General features: G+C 44.5%; 1 protein-coding gene across 2 annotated transcripts in view; it reads right to left on the bottom strand.

Annotated features, from left to right (window-relative positions):
- The window catches only part of MPPE1 (metallophosphoesterase 1), a 30,414-nt gene extending 17,570 nt beyond the window's left edge, over nt 1-12,844 (bottom strand). The window contains exons 1-2 of one of the 2 annotated variants that reach the window (XM_084281823.1): nt 12,785-12,836; nt 1,135-1,225 (exon numbers count right to left, since the gene is read on the bottom strand). The gene's annotated coding sequence lies outside the window, so the exon portion shown is untranslated. Of the gene's footprint in view, nt 1-1,134; nt 1,226-12,784 lie in introns of both variants that reach the window. The other variant, XM_084281824.1, reaches the window with a different exon arrangement.
- Between the last annotated feature and the right edge of the window lie 10 nt (nt 12,845-12,854).

The raw sequence follows: 12,854 nt of genomic DNA, 5'->3' as shown, positions 1-12,854 counted from the left end.
TTGGATCAGAAATGAAACGCATCCCCTCTGGTGGGCATATTGGAACATCACAGAATTAACCGTACCATTACCTAAATACTTAGTGCAACAGGATTCCTTCTTTTTAGATACATCCTTGCAAGATGTTACTTCTTTCTCTGGAGTTTGACTTCTTTTTCTAGAAACAGCACTGGTTTTCCAAGAAACCTTTTTACGTTCCAATTGCTCAATTCTTTGCCTCTGTTCTTGAAGATTATGCTCGAGCTCATGAATTTTAATCTGTCAAGAAACCGACTTTTTTTTAAAACGCATAGAACAAACAGAGTTCAACTGAGAACAACTGGAAACACATCCTGAATGCAAACCTACATTCATCCAGAAGAGTCTGAAAGAAATAAAAAAAGGTGAAGTTTTGCATACAACAGAAGTGTTTTAAAAGACAACTGTTGCTGCGAGCTCACACACAAGAAAGGAGAAATGTACACGAAGATACTAACCCTTTCTCACAATACAGTGTCCTTTTATGGCAGCAACTGCCATCTTCTAAGAAAAATAAGATATAATCCAGCCATAACAAAAATTCATTTACAAACAAATACACATGAAGCACGTATGCATGAACTCCTAGGAGGAAATTAATTATACTGGTCAGCTGTGATGCTTGATCAATACCTAAAGAGGCAAAGTCTACTTGAGGCAGCTTCTTGGACCACTCCTAGCCACGCAACCCTGCCTTTGCCTCAGCGATGCTATTCTCATTGTAGAGCAAGATGATGGATCTTGCTGCCTAACAGGAAAATATTTGCCTTTTTTGGTTAGCTTGCTGCTGGATTCCTGAAATAAATCACCTCACAAGATACAGAAAAATATCCGGACTGGTGCAACAGGGATAAAACACCTATACAGTAGGTTGGAGGGGTAGGCAGATGATTAAAGAAAAAGCAAGGAAAGAGACCACGTTACAGAAATACCTGAGTTTACTCTCACAGTGAGCATACAGATTATTTCCTATTATCTTGATGGCATGGGAAACAGGAGGAACAAAAATGAGTATGAAAAGAGAAACACGGTCCATTTTGCAAAACTGAGAACTATTTTTCAGTCTATTGAAAAAACTATGTTTATTTGATAACTCCTCCTACAAATTCTACTTACAGTGAGATTTGCAATTGTTTCACTTTGTTCCTGGTTTGTTTTGATTTCTTTAACAAAACGCTTCTGTAGGTTATCATACATCTGTAGTAGTCTAAAACAGAAGAAATGCATAAATGGCAATAACATACGAAAGCCAGTGGAACTTTATCACATAAGTATTCTAGATGTCCCAAAGAAAGCATTTGGAATGCGTTTTATGGTAGAGACTCATAATGGACATATTGCTCTGAATGAAGTGTGACCAGCAGCACAGGAGGAATAAGCACTTTAAGAAACTGCATGGCAAGAGGTCTGTATCGATGGCAAAGAGCTGCTTTCACTCAGGCTGAGGACCCTGTTCTTTTCTCCAACCCATATAGCCACACTCAGCACAAACAACTTGTTGAGGGATGACCCATGAGCAAAACAGTGGCAGCAAATTTACAGACATCTATCATGTATGTCACTTCTGCCTGCTAGGAGTATAAAAGACTACTTCTAAAGGATATAAATAAGATTGCTCAAACTAGTTTCTTGGCACCCATCACAAACCCAAGAGACAATGGGAACTCGTAAGGCAGCATCCCCACCTCTCCACTCTACTCCCAAACAATCCTGGCTAGATCACTTGAACGCACATCTCATTGCTTCTGAGCAAGAGTGAAGGAAACCTACGACACGAGTACAAATGGGCAAAAATCGACATAAACCCAATGTTAACATCAGCAGACTTGAAAGATAAATATCACTTTTCCCTTTGATATCATCTTGCATCATTTTCTGCTGCACTTATTTTCCACAGTATTTCCTAGCATTCACAGTCACAGAATCACAGAATCACAGAATTTCTAGGTTGGAAGAGACCTCAAGGTCATCGAGTCCAACCTCCAACCTAACACTAACAGCCCTCCACTAAACCATATCCCTAAGCTCTACATCTAAACGTCTTTTGAAGACTTCCAGGGATGGTGACTCCACCACTTCCCTGGGCAGCCTGTTCCAATGCCTCACAACCCTTTCAGTGAAGAAGTTCTTCCTAACATCTAACCTAAAACTCCCCTGGCTCAACTTAAGCCCATTCCCCCTCGTCCTGTCACCAGGCACGTGGGAGAACAGACCAACCCCCACCTCGCTACAGTCTCCCTTGAGGTACCCATAGAGAGCGATAAGGTCGCCCCTGAGCCTCCTCTTCTCCAGGCTGAACAAGCCCAGCTCCCTCAGCCGCTCCTCGTAGGACTTGTTCTCCAGGCCCCTCACCAGCTTCGTTGCCCTTCTCTGCACCCGCTCAAGCACCTCGATGTCCTTCTTGTAGCGAGGGGCCCAAAACTGAACACAGTACTCGAGGTGCGGCCTCACCAGAGCTGAGTACAGGGGGACGATCACCTCCCTCGCCCTGCTGGTCACGCTGTTCCTGATACAAGCCAGGATGCCGTTGGCCTTCTTGGCCACCTGAGCGCACTGCTGGCTCATATTCAGCCGACTATCCACCATTACTCCCAGGTCCTTCTCTGCCTGGCAGCTCTCCAACCATTCCTCTCCCAGCCTGTAGCTCTGCTTGGGGTTATTGCGCCCCAGGTGCAGGACCCGGCACTTGGCCTTGTTGAACTTCATGCAGTTGACCTCAGCCCATCGGTGCAGCCTATCCAGATCCTCCTGCAGAGCTTTCCTACCCTCAAGCAGATCGACACACGCACCTAACTTGGTGTCATCTGCGAACTTACTGAGGGTGCACTCGATGCCCTCGTCCAGATCATCGATGAAGATATTAAAGAGGACCGGCCCCAGCACCGAGCCCTGGGGGACGCCACTAGTGACTGGCCTCCAACTGGACTTGGCTCCATTCACCACGTACACATACCACACTCACGAAGCAACTTATGAATACAAATAGATAGTTTTCCTATTTTATTAAGAATTCAGATAAGAGCTGGCATTCACACTAAGTTATGACTGCACACCCCAAGCACAGAGTAACTTTGTAAAATAACACAATGATGAGAGAAAAAGCAAAGTTAGGTTATCTTATGTGCAACCTAATACGAAACAATACCTAATTCCAGCACTAGTTTCAAATAGCTCAGACATCTTCAACATAAGCATCTAATTAGGCACTCAGTTCAAGCCCAGAGCTAGACATTCAGCCATCCTACATAGTTCTTGAGGACAGACTGATACCCTGTAAGGTAATTTTAAAAATAATAATAAAACAGGCATTCTGCAGCCACCTAAAGGGAACACTAGAAACAGTGCACCTCGATCTCAAGCAGTATGGGCTGCCTCTATCTATGCAAGATCCACAGCCAGGAATTTATTCCTGTATATGGACAAGAGCCTTTGAAAGAATGCAGCAGCCTGTTATGTACATTTGATGTAGCAGGCCTAATTGCTACAATGTTTTTACAATGTTTTGATATACATTTTCTTAAAACAAAAACGTTTCTTTTTCATCAAAAAAAAACCCTGCTCCTAAAGTTTATATTTAACATCAGTTGGCAAACCAATAGTGTCTCACTTCTAAAGTCAATTAAGACTGAAATATAGCACCACGTGTGTGGCTTATTTAGAAAGTCTATGGATTTTTGTATACATATAAAATCGAGCTACATAAAATGAGCTATGGAAGCTCCCACAGAAGAGAAAAATCTATATAATTTAGAGTATTAAAAATCTACCCAGAAAGTCACATACGCAGTCTATGCGTGTATACATGAAACACATACATACATGAAAGATCTTACAATTTTTCTCAATGAAAAATTTGTCAAAAAAATCCATTTTGCTCTTCGTTCAGTGCTATTTTCAAGTTTAATTTAAGATTTAGTATTTTCTTTAAGAAATGTAAATAAAATAATTTTCCAATCTGTTTCAAAGGAAAAAATCAGCTTCCAGGGAAGTTGACAAGAAGTCTGTTGACTCAACCACGAGCACCATATTCTATCCTACAAAGAATAATGCGTTTAAGTCTGTGAAGAAACTATTTGCAAGAACTCACCTGACACTTTCACCTTCTAGATTAAGATCCTTGCTGTATCCACTTTTATGCCATAAGTGTGTTTCTGTTTGAACCTGAACACTTAATCAAAATAAACACAACTTAATAAAATGAGATTTTACAAATTTAATTGGAACCATACAGAGCAACTGAAAAAGGCTAAATTACTTTTCAGCTTGATTTTACAATAGAGATTCAGGCAGGATTATAAACACACCAAATTTTAACTTGAAAAATTTTGTAAAAAAAATTTATGTAAATCCTGGCAGGACACTTTTCAGAACAGTAGATCTACAGTTTTTCAGGTACTCAGGGTCACAGTTTCCAAGTCTTTTAAACAGCACCAATGCTCTTTAACTCTCTTACCACTCACTGTTCATTGGCAAAATACACTAAAACTCTTTAACTAGACACAGAGAGCATGATGGCTAAGCAGGGCTATTACTTATTGATATTAAAACCGTTTGTTTTACTACAGCAATGGCAATTTTACACAGGCATCCTTCACTCCTTTACCTGCCTCCAGCACTGTCCTTCCCCCCCATCCTGTTCATAAACAGTAGCTCAAAGCGTGCAGAGCAGACAAGGCCCAGTGCATCTGAGGAATCAACACATGCAAGTCTTGAAATCCTGCACTTCTTCTGACCCAAATAGGAAACACCAATTTGACAATTAATCCTTACTCTCTGCTCGTGACATAGTCACGCATTAACTGCTGCAGACGCAGTTTTTCTTGAACCTGAGCCAGGTTCTTTTCCAGCTCCTTATTTCTCGTTTGCAGCTTTCTCAGCTTCTTGAGCAAGCGTTCGTTTTCGTCGCTGAGCTGAAAGGCAGGAGAGGCAGAAAAGAAAAACCAAGCAACGTGCTCAGATCACGTATTTACGGGACAGATAACACTCCCGATTAAAAGTCTCTCTTGCGAGTTTTGCTACGTTTACCAGGAGCTGTATAAATATATATTAAAAAATAAAAAAATAAAAAAAAATAAATAAAAACATAAAAACATAAAAAAAGAGAAGCAATTGGCTTCAAACTTGATATTGAGCTCACCTGCAGGCAGCGGTGGGCCGGCGGCAGCGCCATGGCCGCGGTCGCCATGGGCAACGGCGGGGCCCTGCGGCGGGCACGGCCCTGAGGCGGCCGCGGCTCCTGTGGTGTTGACCGATATTAGGGGCTTTTTTGTCCTTTATTTTTTCGCGTGTATGTGTATTTGGCATGTGGTGTTCGTGGAGCAGCAAGCCCTGAGCACCTGGGGGGAAATGGCGTGGCCAGGCGCTGGCAGCTGCCAGGCCTGCTGCCCCTGAGGGTTTCTTCATGGCCCCATAATTAACAGACGAACCACTCCTAATTTTGGGGGCCCCTGACAAACCGCCTTGTCCCCAAGAAGCCTGACAATAAAACTGCTACTCTGATCAGCTACTAGTATTGCTGAACCACCCCTTGAAACGTAGTGCTGTAATAACTACAAAGTCTTTTACTGAGGAAAAAAAAAAAAACTGGACGTAAACGTCTACAGTAGCAGTACAAAGACCAAAAAAAAAAATAGAAAAAAAAAGGGGAGAGGGGACATAATAGACCTCAAGCTGAACACAGGCCAGCAGTGCCATGGTGGTAAGGTCCTGCGGAGTCCAGAAAACAGGAATAAAAATGACATGAGGCAGAAAATAAAGAGTATCATAAAGGGTTGAAGTAATGGTTTAGTCAAGAAAGCAGACTGCCAAGAATCCTTGTCACTCTCTTTTTAATCTTTGGTTATTGCAACGGATGGTAATAACAGTTCCTTATATCCTCTACAGGAAGGATGAGCAGAAATAAAGTTGCTTTCAAACAGAGATTATTTCAGTTGGGTGGCAGGGAAACATCCCTTAACATAAAGGCAGAAAAATTTGTGTACTTCTCCCTCCTTCACCACAGGTTTTCACAAACGGACCAGGGACCAACATTTCAATGATTCTGTTACTAACTTTAAACAGTAAGCTTAGATGAAGAGAATACCCATCTATAATTCTGATATTTTGCAAAATTACTTTTTAAAATGACTATTTCAAAAATAACGACAAAGGGAAGCCACAGAACAAGGCAGCGTGGTGAAGAATGATCAGCACAGTGGTCCCCGATGCATCCAACACAGCAGTACCTCATAGTGTGAGTACGATAACTATTTTTTCCTCAACACTGGGAACGTCAGGAGTAGTCAAAATTGATAGTCATAATACTATAGAAAGCAAGGCCATTTGAATATGGTTATTTTATAAAGAACATGCAAGCATTGTTATGATTTATATTCTTATAATCCCAAGGGTTTGGGATATTTTTAATACTACTGGTGGAGCACTAAAACAAGAGGAGGAAGCACAGATGGATTAAGCCAGGGCTTCCAGAGAAACTAGAGCAGGCATGGAAGGTGCAGCACTGGGCAGAACTCAGGCAGCATCATAGATAGGTCAGAAGTAGCAAAGAAAATGGGCTCACAGTATGTCTTGGGTCATTCTCATACGTGCAATCTGCAGACCCTTTTTCTTTGACCCTTCCACAAACACAATAAATAGGAGCAGACAACAACGCAGCGGCTATGCACGCTTTTTAAGATCCAAATATTTTCAGAACTTAAAATGTTACAAGCAGAACATCCCTCTTCTATGGACTGGAAACCAACATGCAGAAAACTAGGGAAACGAGTGAAGAGAGGTAAAAGGGAAGCCAGAACTCTTGATTTCTGACTGAGAAAACAAGCTACGGAGCCTCCCTCTGTCCTGCTTTTCCAGAGCTGGTGTGGGAATCGAAGATAGATGGATGAAGATGATGACAGCCAGGTCTATGACAGCCGGAACTATGCAGCTAGACCTGCAAGGAGCCTACATAAGATTCAAATTTTAATCAAACAAGCACTGGTTTAAATGAAAAAACAAACAAAAAAACCTTTTTCTATCTTCAAACTCTTGGAAAAAGCTTCAGCTGAATCTCTTGTAGGTTCATGCACATTATGAGCAAACACTTTCAAAAGCAATCACTGATTCTGGGTGGCTCCACTTCAAAGCAAGCATCCATTCCTCCAAATTAAAGATACTCAATAGATCTACAAAAACGGCCCAAGGCTAGGTAACACGAGACATCAGATATCAAAGCATTCAAAATCAAAAGATAATGTTAGCCTGCATGTATATACAAACAATAAATGGATTTTCTGTACTTCATTAGGAAACAATCATTTTCCAGAGATTAGCAATACACAATTTTTTTAAAAACGTGTCAGTAACTGTATGAAATGCCATCAAAATACTTACTTTTCATTGTAAATAATTACAGCAGAAGCATTTCCCTGCGCTGTTACTCAAGCAGTTTGTTGAACATATTCCTTTTTCCTTGCATTTCTAACTCAGCTTGGTTTGAACTGAGACACATTTCATGCTGGCACACACGAATGACAATGTCATTGATTCCAGTGGTGTTGAGCCCACTACTTATTGCCAAGCGGCAGGAATGTGACCCGTAGCATTTTTTCAGCTGCATGTGCACCAAAATCATTGATTTAATTTGTCAGAAAATCTCTGAGCACAGGATTACTTGATGCAACCCCATGATAACTCCAAGCACAGCCTTTTTTCCACACGGATTAAAGGACAGCGTACGTCATTTTGACCCTCACAAGACTAGCCTCATGAGATTTTCCAGGAATTAAATTCTCCTGTGAAAATCTACATGCCTTTGGAAAAACATGTAGAAATTTAATGTATTGGGTTCACATGGCAAGGTTTTGGTAGCAGGGGGCTGCAGGGGTGGCTTCTGTGAGCAGAGCCCAGAAGATGCCCCATGTCAGATCAGAGCCAGCTCCAGCCGGCTCCAAAGGGACCCGCTGCTGGCCAGAGCTGAGCCAGGGAGTGAGGCTCGTTGGGCCTTTGGGAAAGAAGATTTAGGAAAGGGAAAAAAACTGCTGTGCAACTGCAGCTGGGAGAGCGGGGTGAGAAGCAGCCCTGCAGACCCCAAGGTCAGTGCAGAAGGAGGTCAGGAGGTGCTCCAGCGCTGGAGCAGCAGTTCCCCTGCGGCCTGTGGAGAGGCCCCAGGTGGAGCAGGTTGCTCCGTGGGAGGGACCCCACGTGGAGCAGGGGCAGAGAGTGACCATGAAGGAACAGCGGAGACGAAGCACTAGGGAATGACCACAGCCTCCATTCCCCATTCCCCTGGGCCACTCGGGGAGGAGGAAGAAAAGAGTAGATGACGGGGAGGTGTTTTTAGTTTGCTTTTAGCTTCTCAACATTCTGGTCTGGTAGTGATAGGCAATAAGTCACATTAATCTCCCTATGCTGAGGCTGTTTTGCCCGCGATAGTAATTGGTGAGTGATCTCCCTGTCCTAACCTCAGCCCCTGAGCCCTTTCCATTGTATTTTCTCCCTTTTCCTTTCAGGAGGGGGAGTGAGAGAGCAGCTGCCCAGCGGGGTAAAAGCACCACTCCCCATTAGGCTCCTTGGCCTAATCCACTGCCAATCTGACAGACTGAAACATCATGGCACAACCTCAAACCGATGGGCCAACGTTGGGGTAGGAAAGGCCCCCATCTTGTTTTGAACTTGGATCTGAAAGCAATAACCCAGCTTTCATTCAGGAACCTTCCCTCAAACAGGGAGAAGAAGCAGTCTGGCTTTCCTGAGCCATGGCACAACCGTAAGATGGGAGATAAATAATATAAAATTGAGAGCTAAATAATACAAAGTTCAGAATTCAGTTCAAAAGTTGAGCAGTATGTCCCACACGTCAAGAGAAAAAGCACAAAAACATGGTTGGATTTGCAGAATTAAAAGCAATGAATCTTTTCTCATAATACATAAGAATAAGAGGACATCAATTTAGCCTTTAAGTTGAAAAAGCCAAATGGAGGTAACACTTTTTATACAAAATTAGGCTACAGAGACTAAGGCAGAGACTGTCTGCCACTTCTGCCCTCAAGGCCAGGAGAAAATACCCGCACCTTATTCTACACTCAGAGATATCTAGGAAAAACAGTAACAGCTCAGGACTGTATTACCTTGTCCCCAGATCTCCCTCTGGAGAGGAAAACCACCTTTCAGTGGAGAATCAAAGGCAATCACACCCCAGGAAAGCTATCTCAGCCGTCCTTCCTGGAAGGGAAAATTTCCCGGAGTGACTGAACCAGCTTGAAAACACCGAAGGAGGCCCTTTCACCATTATCTGTCAGATCTTGAAGCCAAAATCTTGATTTCCACACTAATGAGCTCCCAGAACAGATTTGAAGGCCACGTTCTGCTGGAGAATTTTTGTTAATTTGTGGCAGGAGGGAGAATGTGCACTCCCCGAGCAGTGATCTCGGGGCCTCCTGCTTGTAGAGAAGAAAGGCCGTCAGGATGTGACTCTGAATGACAGAAAGGAAACACAGGAAACAACTAACACACCACAGAGAACAGTGCAGACCAGAGCCACTAATGAGCAGACCAGAGTCACTAATGAGCATTATGAGAAACGGTGCCAACGTCGGAAACTCCTAATTGTTTCTGATGGAGCAGAACTGGCATCTGCACAGTTCTTCAGGGGAATCCAGCAAGAAACGAGAACATCTCCTTACAATTTACCTTCCCTTCTTGTATTCCCAAGATGAAACAAAAAGCTGGGCCAAGTAACCTCTTTATCAGCTATCAAATCTATTCACTGCAATACGGCCATTACACAAAACTACTACAGTACCGTAGCGCTCTGCACAAACAAGAGGTTTCTCATCATCAGGTTGCCTCTTACAGGCAGGCCCTCAGCCTCAAACTTCATTCTTCATGGGATACTGAGAGAAGCTCCAGGGAAAAGGGCTGAAAACAGTAAACAACAATTTTATGTGACTAATCCGATATAATCCTATGCTGTGTAAAAAGACCATCTGTACGGAATCACACTGAAGTGCTTTAATAACAGTGCAGCAAGCCCCTGGCTGTCATGCTGAGGAAATGCTCTTTCACACCATCAGGCTAATAATTCCAAAAGATTACTTCCCTTTTCCCCCCCTCCCCTCTCTGTTTTTATTAAAGCTGTTAGTCACTTGCTCTCCCGTTTAATTTCCTATTAAGAGATCATCCATCAGGCCCGCGAAGTGACAGCTGCGTGTGTTTGAAGACATCTGTGGCTTCCACGGCGCTGGCTGGCGAGCCAGAGGAGGTCACTCTCCCTTTCTGTAAAAACTCCAACAAATGTGATTGCATCACCGCAGCGTGCAATTACTGTCAAAGAAGAGAATGGGGAACTGTCGGCTGAGGCGTAATTAAACCAATTTCAGCTGCAGCAGCTTCCCTTCCGAGTGACCCTGCTTTTGGTAGTGCAGACCAGGCTGGCTGTGGGACAGGCTGGATCTCCGGGTGGCACAGCCAGCGGCCCCACCGAGAAATACCGTGTGACAGTGTAGAAATGGAAACGAAAGAGAATACCACACGGTACACCCGCTAGGTAACACGCAAGTCAATAAGGGCTTCACAGCCTGTGAGAAAAGGAAATCCAGGTTTACGCTCTGCTCTCCGTTTTGTAACAGGTGTTCCCCTCTGTTGAGCGTCCTGGGTCTCGGGGAAGGAAACCCGACCTCTGCAAGAACCAGGCCAAGGCTGGGAAGAATTCAGATCGACGAAGCACCAGTATTTCTAGTTCATCTAGGATGAGTCTACAGCAAGTCGAGGAGATGAAACGCGTGGCGCGTGTGTGTGTGTGTCGATTATGAAAGGCATGTGAGGGGAACTGGCTAGCACTTAGGGTTATGAAAGATCAGAGGTTACGAAAGAGCTTGGCAGCTACGAAAGGTGAGCCACGAGCCTGATCCAGCAGGCAGAGAGCAACTGCAGCTTACCCTGAACCACACGGATGTTCAGCAGCACCTGGCAGCTCACGCTGCCCTGCAGGTCTAGACGAAGGAAGGTTTGAAAAAACTTCAGGACAGTAGTCAGAAAGCAGTCACCACTGAATAGAAGGATGAAGAGAAGTATTGCCGTCTCTTCATAAGACTTACAGGCAATATTTTTTGCAAAGTACTTTGAAGGGTCTTAAAATAATAGCTGCAGTCAGAAATTTTTTAAGTACTCTTCTTGGCATTTTAGTTTCGTTTTCCAATCTTTTACCACAACTGGAATGAATTTGTAAAATCCGAGGGTTCATTCAGTTGTTATTTTAGCCTTTGAAATTCAGTCTTCTGTGACCCTTTTACTAATACTCTACCACCAGAGGGAAAAGAAAGTTGGGGAAGTTTTACAGAGCCAGATGGAGTCGCTCATTTTCCAAGTGCCACTCACATTACTTACAGAGAACTTGCTCCTGCTTGAAAAAATATTGAGGAGCACTTTCCCCTCTTTGCAACAGTATCTCCCTGTGCCACTGACTTCCTACAACCATCCTTACTGAGGGTATTTCTGCATCCCGCCTACTGTACTGTCATTCACACTGCCCTGTTTGTAAAGCACAAGTTAAAGAGATGTTTCAGATAGCAGCCTAACCACAACAAACTCCAAATGTTGCAGCAGGTCTGAGACACGGGAGAGGAAGCCATCTGCTCTGCATCACAGTAACATCCACTCAGCTTCTGCAGAAGGTACACGCTGTTTTACCGCTGGCCAAAACGGTAACTAAAAGTTGCTATTTAATGGAAAAAGTGAGAAAACACAGATGCTCTACCACGGTCTGAGATGCTTCTTAGAATGCAAAGCCATAGGTAGCTACAGGTTTTCTTTTTTTTTTTTTTTTTACCAAGTTAAGGCTGTTTTCACTACATCTCACCAGTTTGTTAGTGCCCCAGCACAGAAGCTCTCTTGGCAAGGCCCTGAAGTCACTTCAAGCTATGCTGAGCACAGCACCAATAAAAGGCCCAAATTTCTAAAACCTGGAGGTAGCTGAGTTTAGGGAAGAATCCAGAGCGATTCTATTCCAAATTATACGATGTTTATAGGGCTACAGCACTTAGTGAACTGATCTTATATAAGGATACGAGGTCTGAGGAAACAAGACTTAGAAACAGCACAATAAGCAAAAGGATCGACAAGTGTTTGGTAACGATTCCTTCAAGCAAAAAAATCATAATATCACACCTTAAGTGAACTTAATCTTAGGGTATTGGTTAATTTACCTTCTATGAGTTCATTACTGGTTTGTTTTTTAGGAAAGGGGGGTACAAGGCGTTTTGCTAAGTAGACTGACAGGGTTGCTGTCTTTGCGGCGCCCACTGCCACAGTGCAGCTTAGAAATTTAAAGAATGAATTCCTGCACCACAATCCATGGAGGTTTGGGCATTTATTTTTTGCCTCCTTGCCCTTCCTGGTGCCACTTCTCCCCTCACGCCGGCTCCCTCTCCCCTCACCACCAGCCCCGCGTCGCCCCCTGCCCCCAGGCGGGTTTCCCCCCCCCTCCCCGATAAGGATCGCGCCCTGTCTCCCTCACACAACCCCCAGCCGGTGCAGGCGACCCAGAGAGCTGCCGAGGGCAGCAAAACGCCGCCCATTTAGCCTAGGGCAGCAAAACCGGGCCGGGAGACTCGGCTGGGCTCGGGGCTCCCAACGCAGCGCGGCGCCGCTGCAGGCCCGGCGGCGGCCATGTCAGGCGGGGCGGGACGGGGACGGTGATGGCGGTGGGGGGGGGGGGGGGGAGCCGGGCAGCCCCCACAAGCCGCCCCATAGAGCACCCCCAGCCCCTCTCCGCCCTCCTGGGGCTCACCTCAAATGAGGGGCCAGCTGCCTCTGCCCGCCTTCCCCCGGCAGCCGCCGCTCCCTCGGCTGGGGCGGTG

The sequence above is a fragment of the Netta rufina genome (assembly GCF_964035555.1).
Source record: "Netta rufina genome assembly, chromosome: 2".
NCBI classification, from domain to species: domain Eukaryota; kingdom Metazoa; phylum Chordata; class Aves; order Anseriformes; family Anatidae; genus Netta; species Netta rufina.
The sequence above is the reverse complement of the archived record's forward strand: the minus strand, read 5'-3'. Positions and strand labels throughout refer to the sequence as shown.